General features: G+C 44.4%; 1 protein-coding gene across 1 annotated transcript in view; it reads left to right on the top strand.

Moving 5' to 3' along the window:
- The window catches only part of LOC127678443 (sterile alpha motif domain-containing protein 1-like), a 36721-nt gene extending 32646 nt beyond the window's left edge, over window positions 1-4075 (top strand). Inside the window, exons 4-5 of the transcript XR_007976563.1 lie at window positions 1943-2030; window positions 2194-4075. The gene's annotated coding sequence lies outside the window, so the exon portion shown is untranslated. The remainder of the gene's footprint in view (window positions 1-1942; window positions 2031-2193) is intronic.
- Window positions 4076-13095: the final 9020 nt, after the last annotated feature.

Genomic DNA, 13095 nt, shown 5'->3' with positions numbered 1-13095 from the left:
AATCATAATCATAATAGTAACAACAACAACAACACAAATAACAACACTTTCGTGTTTCCGAGGACACCATCAAGAAAATAAAAGTGCAGGTTGATATCCGTGAGAGGCCTCCCCTTTTCTGAGGAGAAAGGGAGGAGTGACTTCAGGATGGGGGGAGGGGAGAAGAGAGGGAGGGCCTGGGAGGAGAGGAGGGAGGGGACAATGTAATCAAGATATAAAGTAAATAAAAAATAATAAAACACAAAACATTCCTCTTCTTATTAATGCATAAGACTTTAATAATGCTGTGTATAAGTTCACTAGTCTAGTAGTGATATAATTAAATTATCTTAATGTTGCTCTGAAATTCAAAGAAGGAGGAGGAGGAGGTAAAAAGAAAAGGGCAAATTCCAGAACGGAAGATAAGCCTTTTCAGACACCGACAAGGACCTTATATCCAGAAACCTATCAAAATTCTATTATTAATAAAACCAATTAAATCATCAACAAGAAATCTGAATAAATATTTATCATAAAAATAGATACAAGTGGCCCTTATACATGCAGACAGTTGCTCAGCCCCATTAGTAATTAAGAAAGCACAAGTTGAAACCCCAATACCCACAAAAATGCCCATGACAATACCCAATATCAGTGAGGATCTAAAGAAATCGCCATCATATAATGATACTGAGGACGTTAAACAGAGTTTGAAAAACTACATAGCAGTTCCTCAAAATACTGAAGTACCCAGTCACTGGGAAATTCTTTCCTAGAAACATATATACCAAGAGAAATGAAAATCTTTATCCAAACAAGTACTTGTGTATGAATGCTCATAACAGTGCTATGTATCATGGACAAAGAATGAAAACTACCCATGTTTACAAACTGAAGAATGGATAAACAAAATCTGTTATAACTGTGTAAAGACACATATTGATAAGTGCGTCATATGGGCAAACCATGGGAACACCATGCTAAATGAAAGAAAGTGGCCACAAAAGGCCTCACATCCGCATCCATTCATGTAACATAGTCATACTGTGTAAATGCAGAGAGGCAGACAGTAGGTTAGTGGCTCCCTGAGGGTAGGGATCGGCAGTGAGGGATGTTCTCTGAAACCGAGACTTCTTCAGGGGTACCGGAAATATTTTTAGATTGAGTAGCTGCCATGAAAGTATCCATAAGCTTATATTTAAATAGGCAGCCTTTGCAATATGTAAAACACATATCTCAATAACCATAAAGGAAGTAAACCCCAGACAGGCCAACTTCGCACTCCAGCTCAGTTACTGTTGTGAATATCAAGGTCCTTCCCCTTAGGACCTTAGCATTTGCTGTTTCACTAAGTAGTTGGACTTCACTGTGTGAGCTACTTTTCTATTGCTGTGATGAGACTCCATGGCCAAGGCAATTAATAAAAGACAGTGTCCTTAGGCTTACAGTTCCAAGGGGGAAGAATCCTATGACATGCTGTTGTGGCAGCAGGTGTCAAACATGGATGCAGTACAGCTGAGAGGGCCTGTCTCCAACTATATGCAGAGAGCAGAGGGCATAGACTGGGAATGGCTTGTGGCTTTGAAATCTCAGCATCCCACCCCAACCCTGCCACAGTGACATGCTTCTTCCAGAAAGGCCACACCTCCTAAACCTATCCAAGCAGTGCCACCAACCTAGAGGACCAAGTATTCAAACATCTTGAGTCTACAGGGACATTTTCATTAAAAACATCACAGTTGGCTTCACATTACTTATCCCCCCTCATCCCTCATCTGTTGTCTAAGATTGTCCCTGTTCCCGTCTATCATTACAGTGGCTGTGAACATTTGGTTCTTAGTTGGTGGCTGTTTGGGAAGGATTTGGAGGTGTGGCCTTGCTGAAGGAAATATGTCACTGGGGGCAGGCTTTGATGTTTCAAAAGACTAGTTCTATTTACTCCGGTGTGTTTTCCTGCTTACAGATCAAGATGTGAGCTCTCGGCTAGCCTTTGCTGATCCATCGTGGACTCACCCTCTGACACCATAAAGCTCAATGCAATTCTTTCTTTTGTAAGTTGCCTTGGCTATGGTTTTTTTTTTTTTTTACCCCACAACAATAGAAAAGTAACTTATATAATTATCAGTCACCCTGTTTCATTTTTCTTAGAGCATTAGACACTTCCTGAAGCCATCTCTTAGTTTTCTGTTCCTTGTTTTTCCTCTCTCGCTACAGTGTAAGCTCTGTGAGAACAGGGCCATCACCTGACTTGTCGTAGCTGCCACATGTGTCAGTGACACCGCCTGAATCCCAGGAAGCATTCGATGATGTTTACAGTACGTGGCACGGATAGAAGACTGCTCGCTAGCAAGCTCCCCTGGGCCTCTCTAAATCTTCATTTTTCTAGTGACAAAATGTCCTGGTAATAACTGCACTTAGGCCATGAATCACAGTGCATGCAAAAACACAGCTCGTTACGGACATTCGATACACATGGACAGTGATTTCGTTACGATCCCCACTACTACCGTTAACCTATAATTAGGAGGGTCCACATGCCGATCACGAGCACCTGGAATGAGATGTTCTCACTGGCTTCTTCAGGGGTGGGCTGGCTACGCATTCAAGCCTCCTAGGACTCTGGTTTCTCTTAAAATGAAGGTCGATAAATAATAACTATAGTTATTACATTTTTTCCCTTTCTTTTAGGAAACTTGGGATCTGGACATTGAATATATGGTAATGTACCTAAAAATATTCTCTACCATTGAGTTATATCCTGGGCCAGTAGCTGTAATTATTACTGGGGTTATCTCAGTTATGAAGAAAACAATGACCAGGCAGTGGCAGGCAAGTGGCACTCACCTTTAATCCCAGCACTTGGAAGGCAGAGGTAGGCAGATTTCTGAGTTCGAGGCCAGCCTGGTCTATAAGAGTGAGTTCCAGGTCAGCCAGGGCTACATAGAGAAATCCTGTCTCCAAAACACCAACCAAAAAAAACCCAAAACAAAAACAAAACAAACAAACAAAAAACCCACAAACCAAACCAAAACAGAAAAACAAACAAACAAACAGTGAAGAAGGAAAAGAGAGAAAAGTACCAATAACAGTGCCTCCTGGTAAGTAAAAGAGGGAAGGGGCAGATCTTTTTTCTACTGATAATAACATAATAACTTTTATCCACATCTTCAACAGTTTCGAGAATGCCCTTTGAGTACAAATACAATAGCCACTTGGTGTTTGACCCTCCTTGTTGGATTGGAAAAGCCTGGCTCTGAGGTCAGTGAAGCCGGCCTGTGAAGCAGGTGAGGAGCGCTGCGTGTGTGGAAGCAGGTCGCGGATGGCCAGCGGTTAGCATCCGCACAAGACTTGCACTCCCGCAGCGGCTCTCATTAAGAGTCAGGGAGCGTCCCAGGGAGTTACCCCTCACTGACTTTTGTGAAAGAAATGGTGTGTTACAGTGACATAGCCATCAGGGAAATTATGGTCCTCCTCTGGGAACGAGTGACCCTGAGAACCTCAGTGTCTTACACGGCAGCTGACAAGTCACCCACACCTCTCGCCCATCAGCTGTCCGCTGTGAGGCTGCTCCCGCTTGTCTGCACTCTGAGGCCTACGCTGAGGGAACAGCTGCTATCTAAAACATGACGAGGGAAAGGAAAGATGGTGTGAGGTGCCCCTAGCTTCGATAACCTGCACTTCATTGGCTAAAGGCAGCATGGCAATAAATACATAAAGCATCCTACAATAAGGAAGATATTTGGAATATTTTGAGAAAGGTGACACAACCTACTGTAGTTGTCTTCACCAGTTGAAGAACTTGGTGGAGCAAAGGTCTGAGGGGGCTTCACTTTCAAATTTTAAAACACCTTCTCAGGTAGGAAGGAAAAAAATACTTATGAGATACAATTGAAAGTACAGTGTAGCTGGGCAGTGGTGGTGTACGCCTGTAATCCAGCACTTGGGAGGCAGAGGCAGGCGGATTTCTGAGTTTGAGACGAGCCTGGTCTACAAAGTGAGTTCTAGGACAGCCAGGACTACACAGAGAAACCCTGTCTCGAAGAAAAAAAAAAGAAAGTACAGTGTAATGGATGAATTACCACATATAACATGAATACTGGAGTCTAGATACAGAAAAATATACATAAAAATGCAAATAAAGGCATACTTTCATCAGAAGTCTGGTTCTCAAGAGAATGTGGTTTAGATGACTTCCTTAGACCTCTGCAAATGCTTCCTTGCCTCCTGGGCCACCATCAGAGTGATTCCATGAATCTCCCTGAGGACTGAGAGGCATCTGTCTTTGAAGAAATCGGTGCCTGTACAGAGGATGATCTGTTGGACGCTGGGAAAGCGCAGATTCCTGACGGCACCAGGAACTGCGGCCTTGCCAGCACTGGTTTCTGGGAGATGAGTGTTTGTTTACCATCGTGTATCACCGCAGAGATGTGGTCGATAGGAAAGGCGTTATCGTTCTTTCCCCCAGGGCTGGAGGTGAACTCAGGGGCTTCAGACGTGCACAGGCTTAGACTCCTTTGCTTTTCACAGAAAAGGTGGTGGGTGTCATCCTCTAGTCCTCCCTGGTGTCAGCAGTTAGATGAGAAAGCCCGAAGGGAGGAAGTTCTTCACCGAGGTTATCGTGCACGGGCCTCTGAAAAGCCCTCACCTCTGGGAACACCCTGTTCACCAACCCAAAAGAAGGCCTCTCTAGGGATTTTCATTAATTGGTAGCAATTGATCTAGATGTGCTTAAAACCAGGGGGAAATGTCACTTTAAATGATGCTTAATTACAGAGAACTCTTAATAACATGGAAAAATGATTATATTATCATCTAAGTGAAGAAATCAGCATGAAAAATTAAACTATATAGACAGAACCACCTTATCTATATAATCATATGCATAAGAGAAATAAGACTGACTAGAAATACAGTCAATGTGAGCATTAGCTATTCCTTGCGATGACATTGTCGGTTATTTTTGTTTTCTTCTTTATATACCCCGGATTTCTGAATATTTCATGTTGAGCATGTGTGAGCTTTATAATCGCAAAACAGGCTTATGTTTTAAAGATGGGAAGCTGGAGCGGAGTGCATGTAACCCAACGCCACAAATGAGAGCCATCTCCTGGAGATGTAGGCTCCAGAGCTCACAGGACAGATCCAGACCCATCAGAAACCTGTGGTCCTGTCTCCCACTTCCAGGACTAGGAATTTCAACTATTTAGAATAAGTCTCTGAGAGCTCTTCCTCCGCTCAGACATCTAAGCTCTGCCTCTGAACTTGGATTCTTCTTTTTTTTTGATTCAAGTTGGCTATGCTTTTCTTAACCAATGACCCAACATAACCTTTTCTACCCACTCCCACATAACTTGCTCCCAATCTTTTGTACCGTCAAGCTATCCTGGCACCTGAGGCTTCCATGAGCAAAGTGGCTACAAAGCAATACACAGGAAACAAAGGGGGAGGGGAATACTGGGAGAAATGCTTCCAGAGTTTTCTTCTCGATGCTGTGACTCTCCTGGCTCCTCCTGGCTTCCTCCTTGCTCCTCCTCTGTAGCTGAGTAGCTACATCTGACTGACTCAAGGGTGCCGTGCACCCAGGCCATGCTTGGCCGAACTCTGTCTGCCTTCCCCTCCTTGTGTCTGTTGTCCACAGTAAGGCTAGTTATCAGCTGGTTCTTCTCCAAAGCAAGCGTCCTCACCCAGGCACCTACTTGAGTCTGCACGAGCCAGTCTTGGTCAAATGCTATTTGTGATTGAGCCTGACTACCTAACCATGGAACGTGGTATTCCTATTAGATCTCACAATTGATCTTTATCAGTAATCGAGATTGGGATGAGCTGACTAACATCTCCTTCCCAAAGCTCAGCGTTGATACGCTCCCCTCACCTACCCCTACTTCCCCCGGCCAAGCGATACCGGTTACTTTTTCTGCTGCTGTGATAAAATATCATGGCCAAAGCCACTTGAAGAGTTTCTTTGGGCATTTGGTTCTAGAGAGCTCTAGAGGGAGACGTGGCAGAAAGCCTGGCATGGACAGAGGAGCAGAAAGCTGGCGGATCACATTCCTCCACACCCAGGAAGGAGGGAAGGGAAGAATAAACAGGGTGAGCCCTCAAAGCCCACCTTCCTCCTCCTCCTCAAGGCCCCATAACCTCTCCAAACACCACCAACAACTTGATTCAAATATACGAGCCTACGGAGACATTTCTCATTCAAGCCAGCACAGATGGCGTTAGGAGGCCAGCCCCACAGGAGTGATTAAGCCGTGAGAGTAGAGCCCTTCCTCATGAGTGGGATCTTTGTTCTTATCAAAAGATTCTGCAGAAAGCCTCTCTCTTTCTATCCCATGAAAAGACATAGCAGGAAACTACCGGTTAGTGTTCTGGAAGGTCCTCACCCCAACCTGATCATGCCAGTACCCTGGTTTGGACTTCCAGTCCAAATCAACTGAAAAACATTGTGAGAAACAAGAACATACCTATTAAATACCTGGCCTTTGACACATTCTTACCACAGTCAAACTAAGATGAAAGTGATTATTTTGGTTTCCATCTCTTCACTCTTTGTCCGAAACTCAGGTAAAGAAGTGCTATTACAGATGGAGAGGTGGCTCCGCAGTTAAGAGCACTGACTGCTCTTCTAGAGGACCTGGGTTCAATTCCCAGCACCCACACAGCAGCTCACAACTGTCTTGTAACTCCAGGATGCAACACCCTGGAGTTGTACATGGAGTTGTTGCCTCCAGATGTACATGGAGGCAAAGCACCAATGCACATAAAATAAAAATGAATAAATAAGTATTAAAAAGGAAAAATATTCTAAATTACAAAAAGAAAGCACTACTAATGAGATCTCAGTATCTCAAAAAGGAAATAACCCAGGAGAGCCTACTCTGTCCCACCAGAAAGGGACGTCCCATGTGCCTGTGACTTTAATACTTTTGTGCTAGTGTATTCACCACTGTGACACAATGGCTGAGAAACCCTCTAAGGGAAGAATGACATGTTCTGCTCACAGTTTCAGAGGTCTCAGCCTGTGCGTGACTGTCACCATTGTTTCTGGGTCAGGAAGAAGTAAAATGCCATCGAGGAAGAAGGTGAAGAAGAAAGTCTCATTATCTTGAAACAAGAGGCAGAGAGAAAGAACAGGAGGAAGCTAGGACCAAGACACAGGTCCTAGGCCTCCCTAGGCGAACCCACAGAACCTCCCTTCTTTCAACGAGCTGCCACCTCTCACAGTTTTGCCACCTAATAATTCAAATTTGAAGGCCATAATGGGTTAAACCCTTAGATTTGGTCAGTGCCCTCCTGAGGTGAACCACCTCTAAAACCTCCCCCAGAAGCTTGCTTTACTCTTCCCCTGGCATCCCTCACTCCCATCGAGTTGCCAGTTACTTCACCCCACAACCACACATGTTATTGCCCCTGTCACAAATAAGGAAGCAAAGGCTTGGAGACATTCATTTGTCTGAGGCTTCACAGTGAGTGGTGAACATCTGTCTTAGCTCGACAAGAGCTAGCTTGTCTGTGGTCCCAGTGCACTTCTGAGGAACTGAGGCAGCAACTCTAGGTTCCCTAGAACCTAATCATGCCAAACCCTCATTAATAACCAACTCCGCTATCAACTGAGCAGCATGACAGGAAGGCAACGCCAATGCAACTGAAGGACCAGAGCCACAATGGTACTAAAACTACAGACAGGAAAACACCTAACATCAAGAAATATATTTTCCCAGACATCTCAGCGACATCCCCCCCACCCCACCTTTGAGACAGAATCTTACTCTGTAGCCTAGGCTGTCCTGGAACTCATTATGTAGCTCAGGCTAGACTCTAACCCACCGTGATCCTCCACCTCCAGTAGTAGGATTAGGTGTGAGAGAGCATACTCCTCTTCCTCACAGGGCAGTTACCTCACCTCCTTTACCCCCAGTTTGAGTTCTGGCTCCCCAGTTGTAAAACAGCTCAGTGCTAACCAGTCGTGCTTACATCAGACCACTCTGTGTTTATCTGAGGCTGTCATCAGAAACAGCTGTCCCTTAACGTCCGCTTGCCGCTGGAAAGCAAATGTATGTCCTACTGCAGATCGACTGAAAATAATTTAAGTGAATAATGGATTCATCTAACCATACAGAAAAACCAGAGGTAGTGAGTTAATAGGCAGAAAATAGTACTTAAGTTTAGCTACATTGACCTTTTAAACAGACAAACAAGACGTTCGACTAACCCCCTAAAGACAGTGAGCTGGCCAAATGAAGCTCTGTCCTTGTGGGTGAGCCAGAGATACCCAGCTGCCAAGAGACCAGGGAGTGTTTACAGGATCTCAAACCACTGCTACTTTCTTCTCATCTTCCCAAGAAAAACTCAGAAAGTACAAGGGTACCCCGCAGGACACTAAGCACATCTCTGATTGTCCCCCAGGGAAATCTGATGTTGAAAAATGGCACTTTTCCAAAATAGTGGTTCAAGCCAGATGAGGAATTACAGAAAAGATGGCCTTCCATGGAAAAGACGCTGCCTCCAAATCCCTAATGTCTTCATTAGGGAACCTCAGTGCAGGCACAGCAGCTGGTCTCCACTGCTCTGAAGTGCTGTGGTACAGGGGGAGGAGCCAGGCGCGGGGCTGGTGACACAGCAGTTCTCCTTCCGGCCTGGCCCTGCCAGCGTTTAGCTGGGTGATCTTGGCAAAGGCACTTGCGAGCCTGATTTCTTCAAGAGACTCAGCCAGACTCTGAGGCTTTCTGGTTCTGAAACCGTTATTCTTCATCTTTGGCTCGGCACCTTTGTCTGATGAGAATCAAGGCAGGTTCTTGAGTGTTTCGTAGACGTTCTACTATTTCAAGTCCCACGCCACCCTCCTTTCTGTGTTCCTCGGTGGCTTCCTTTGCTCTTGATTAAAGATAAACCTCCAGGGTGGTATTCCGACCTCCTTGCGGTTGGGACATGGCTCTTTATCCCAGCACCATGCTCCTACCCATCACCCGCTTTATGCTCTGGCACCACGACACGGGGTCTGCTTCCTCACCATGCCCTCGGGGCGATCCTGAGCAGCATCATGTGTCAGACACGTTTCAGGTGCTTACCTGTACTGCTCTCTTTGCTTGACTCTCTTGTATTAATAAAGGCAGAGCTTGCTAACGAGCAAGCTGTGATACATCATTACATTAACAACATAGAAGGTGATGTCTGCATCGTGTAGCAATCCCTCCAGCTTACTTCTGTGTTACAGCTTGGCTTCAGAGTTCTTCATTCCCAGTTCATGACAACTGGGTGGGGTTGGGGGTGGGGGAGGGGAATGGCGCGAAGGCCAAGATGCACCCTTCTGCTCACATTCCTTAGGTGAAAACTGACCTCCTATCCTCACTGTGGGAACTTAAAGATTGGTTAAGCTCCTTCCCATCTGCCCTCTGGAGAGAGGAGAGCAGGATCTCAGTCTGTTCCTGCCTTGCTTCCTGAGGAAAGGCTCAATTCCCTCAAACGTCAGCCCACATGCTGCTTCCTTTGTGACATTTCCCTGTTTGGACAGGTTGAGGCCCTCATTTTCCTAGCCCCACTACACTGTGGACCTTTCAACCACTGTGACATTTGTCATGCAGTTCTGTGTGATATGCAGGGCAGTCTGCTCGACTAGATGGACTGAATCCCTCCCTCCCTCCCTCCTTTCTTTCCTTTCTTCCTTTCCTGAGGCAGCCTCTCTAGATAGCCCAGGCTGGTCTGGAACTCACTATGTAGTCTATGTTGGCTTTAAACTTACAATCCCCCCCCACACACACACACACTTCTACCTCCCAGGTACAGGTATTATGGACACATGTGATAATTAATCATCACTATCAACCTGACTGAATTTAGAATTATCCATGAGAGAATTTTTGGACATGTCTGTGATGCCGTTTCCAGAAAGGTTTAACTGAAGTGGAAGACCTGCCCTAAATGTGGGTGGTACCATCCCATTGGCTGGTGTCAAGGAGCAGCAGGATGTAAAAGGAGACAGCAAACACTCCCGACTGCAGATGCCACTGACCGGCCACTTCATGTTCCCCTGACATTCCTTCCCTGCCATGATGGACTGACCACACCTTGAAACTGTCAATGAGGATAAAGTCTGCCTTCCTTAAGTTTCTTCAGTTAGGAAACCCTGTCATGGCAACCAGAAAACTTAACAATACAGGAAATCCATACAAAGAAGTAGTGTTGTAGTAAACCTGACCTGTGGTTGGTAGGCCTTTGGCATTTGTGTGGGAGGAGAGTGGAAGAGTTTGGAGCTGTGGGCTAGAGAAGCCCTAGACTGGCATGGGCACCATTTAAAGACCCATTCTGGCAGGGACTTGGAAGACCAGACAGCTCATGAGGTTTTGGAGGGAATAAGGACTACATTGGGAACTGGGCTGGAAATACTTCACATTATAGTCTGGAAAAAAAAAATCTAGATTCATTCTGCTTGTGTCCTAAGAACTCAAGTTGGGCTGACTTCATATATTGTGGACTGATTTGCTTCAAGACAAGGTAGCATTTTAGCTGTGGCATAGTTACTAAGGCTCATTGTTTTTGTTTACAACTATGATGAGAACAGGTAAAATGATACAAAAAAGGAAACATCTGGGCAAGCAAAGGTGTGCAAGCAAGTGTAAGATAGGTAGGCACAGAAAAAAGCAGTGTCAAGTCAGGACCATGGAAAGGGAAGCCTTGCACTCTATGCTGTGTCCATATAAATAGTGCCCAGAGGGAAAGGTTCCACCAATCTAAGGTTCCTTTGATTAAATTAACTGAAAATTAATTTTAAAGGACAGAGTCTGAAATAAGAATACCAGTGAAGGAGTCCCTGCTGAAAAACAACTCAGGGAAGTGTTTTCCCTAGATCAGCCACAAAGGCACAAAAAGGTCACTGCACAGATGATAACGGGTAGCCAGACTATCTCAAGTTGGCAATGGGAGTTTCAGGGGCAACCATATGGTTTAGGTTTTACAAGCATGCAAAGTATAAAAGCTATAAAAGTTACAGGGCTTTGGAAGTTTGCACTAGGGTTCCAGGAAGCCAGTGAGGCCGATGTGCAGTAGCATGAGGGGCTTTGTAATGAGGTCGTAAAGGCCAGCTAGTGAAGGACGTGAAGCCCCAGTAGCTGTGGAGACCTAGGTTGTTGGAGATGCCAAGACCATAGAAAGCTTCAGGCACCGAGTGGAGCCCCTGAAAACAGAGGTCCCATGTGCTTTGGACAGCAGAGAGGACGTCCAAGGCCGTTTTGTCAATAAGTTTAAAGTGCCAGACATGGAGTTTCGGGTTTGATGTTTGCCTGCTGAATTCCAATATTGCTTTGGTCCAATATTTTCTTGCCGTGTGCCTATCCTTCTTCCAGAATGGGAATATTTACTCTGCAATTCTGAAGTGGTGGTATGACATTTGATTTTGTTCTGTAGAGCTCACAGTGAAGGAATTGCCTTAAGTCTTAGAAAAGTCTTTGAATTTTGGACTTTTGGACAGCATTCAGACTGGAAAATTTTAGAGGCAGACAAAATGCATTTTTCATTATGGGATTTCTTGGCTAGGGGTAGATTATTAGGACTTTAATTGATATTTGGAGGTATCACAGTAACACAGGATAGATTAATTATGTTTAACCTTCATTGTCAAGCTGACTGAATTTTTGATTACCTAGAAGACAAATCTTTGGGTGTGTCTTCCAAAAAACTTTCTTGGGGTGTGTAGTGAAACTCACCCTAACTGTGAATGGTACCGCATCGTGGGCTGGAGTCTTCAAATGAATAAAAGGGAGCGGCAAGCCTAGCTTCCTGACTGCGGATGAGGCGGCTTCATACTCATGCTGCCGAGCTCTCTCTACTGTGATGGACCGCATCCTCATTTTGAGCCGATACAGATGCTTCTGTACGCTGCTGCTGTTTTCCTACTTTCTCATAGCAGTTTCGTCACAAACACAGCATGCGATCGTCATGCTTAGCTGTGACTCTTGCCAGTGGGAATCTTGTCATTTCATGCTTGTATTCTGAAAGCTTAGCAAAGAGGCTAAGGTTCTATATTGACTGAGTGAATTAATAAACGGTTTAAATGAATGGAAGAAGCAATCAATAATGACTTTTTAAGGGAAGAAGTTGTTTTTACAGAACAGACTCACTTGAAAGAAAAAAAAGATTCAATATTATCCAAGATTAAGAAGAAAATACATTTGTCATACAAGCATAACAATTATAGTGAATATGAGCATTATTTATTTAGGATCTGTTTTTCTAATAACCTCCACAGGGGGCAAAGACCTTATGCCGATTATTCTTTGTCCTGTCTCCAGTACCTAACATGTTATCCAAAACATGTACCGATAAATATTTTGCAATGGCTGAATGCATAACGAAATGAACATATACATTCATGAAGATTGTACCTTTAACCAGGAAAATGACATAGAGGTATAGCCTGATTATAAATGCAAAGTCTAGACTAGCCCGCAAAAAAGTCACCAATGCTAGAAAAACAGCCCACAGTGCGCACCAAGACCTCTCAGCATCAGTTCGCAAAGCCCATGTCATTACCATCTTTATATAAGAAATGAACAAACGTTACCTGAGGAGCTAAAGCCTCAGAGAAAGTGGGTGAGTTTAGACATGGATGTCTCTAAACTGGCTGGACTATGAAAAAGCCTTTGTAAACTGGTTAATGAGAGAAACAAGAAGACAGGTTGCTGATGATAAATCAACCATGACAACTACAAAAGTATCTTGATTGAGAAATAAAAAAGAAAACAAAATTTTTATTTTCTGAGACAGGGTATGGTTTCTGGAGTCCAGGCTAGCCTCAAACTAACTCACAGTCTTCCTATCACAGCCTTCCAAACACTGTTAAAATACTTTTTGAAGAGGCATTGGCCTGAAATTTTATGTCTCCCTCAAATTCATACATCAAACTCTGTTCCTTAAAATGATATTTAGAAATAGGAGTTTGGAGAGGTGATTAGCTACAGGGCCAGAGCCCTTAAGAATGGCCCCTGAAGAAACCCAGTCATCTCTTGGGCTACATGAAGATCCACTGAGAAGTTCTATCCTTGACCCAGAAAACAGACACTAAAGCTGCTGGTTTTCCCTCCTCCAAAATGGCGAGACACAAAGCCCTTACTCACTCAGATT

This window comes from Apodemus sylvaticus, chromosome 2, assembly GCF_947179515.1.
Source record: "Apodemus sylvaticus chromosome 2, mApoSyl1.1, whole genome shotgun sequence".
Classification (NCBI taxonomy): Eukaryota; Metazoa; Chordata; class Mammalia; order Rodentia; family Muridae; genus Apodemus; species Apodemus sylvaticus.
This window is presented reverse-complemented; position numbering and strand designations above follow the sequence as displayed.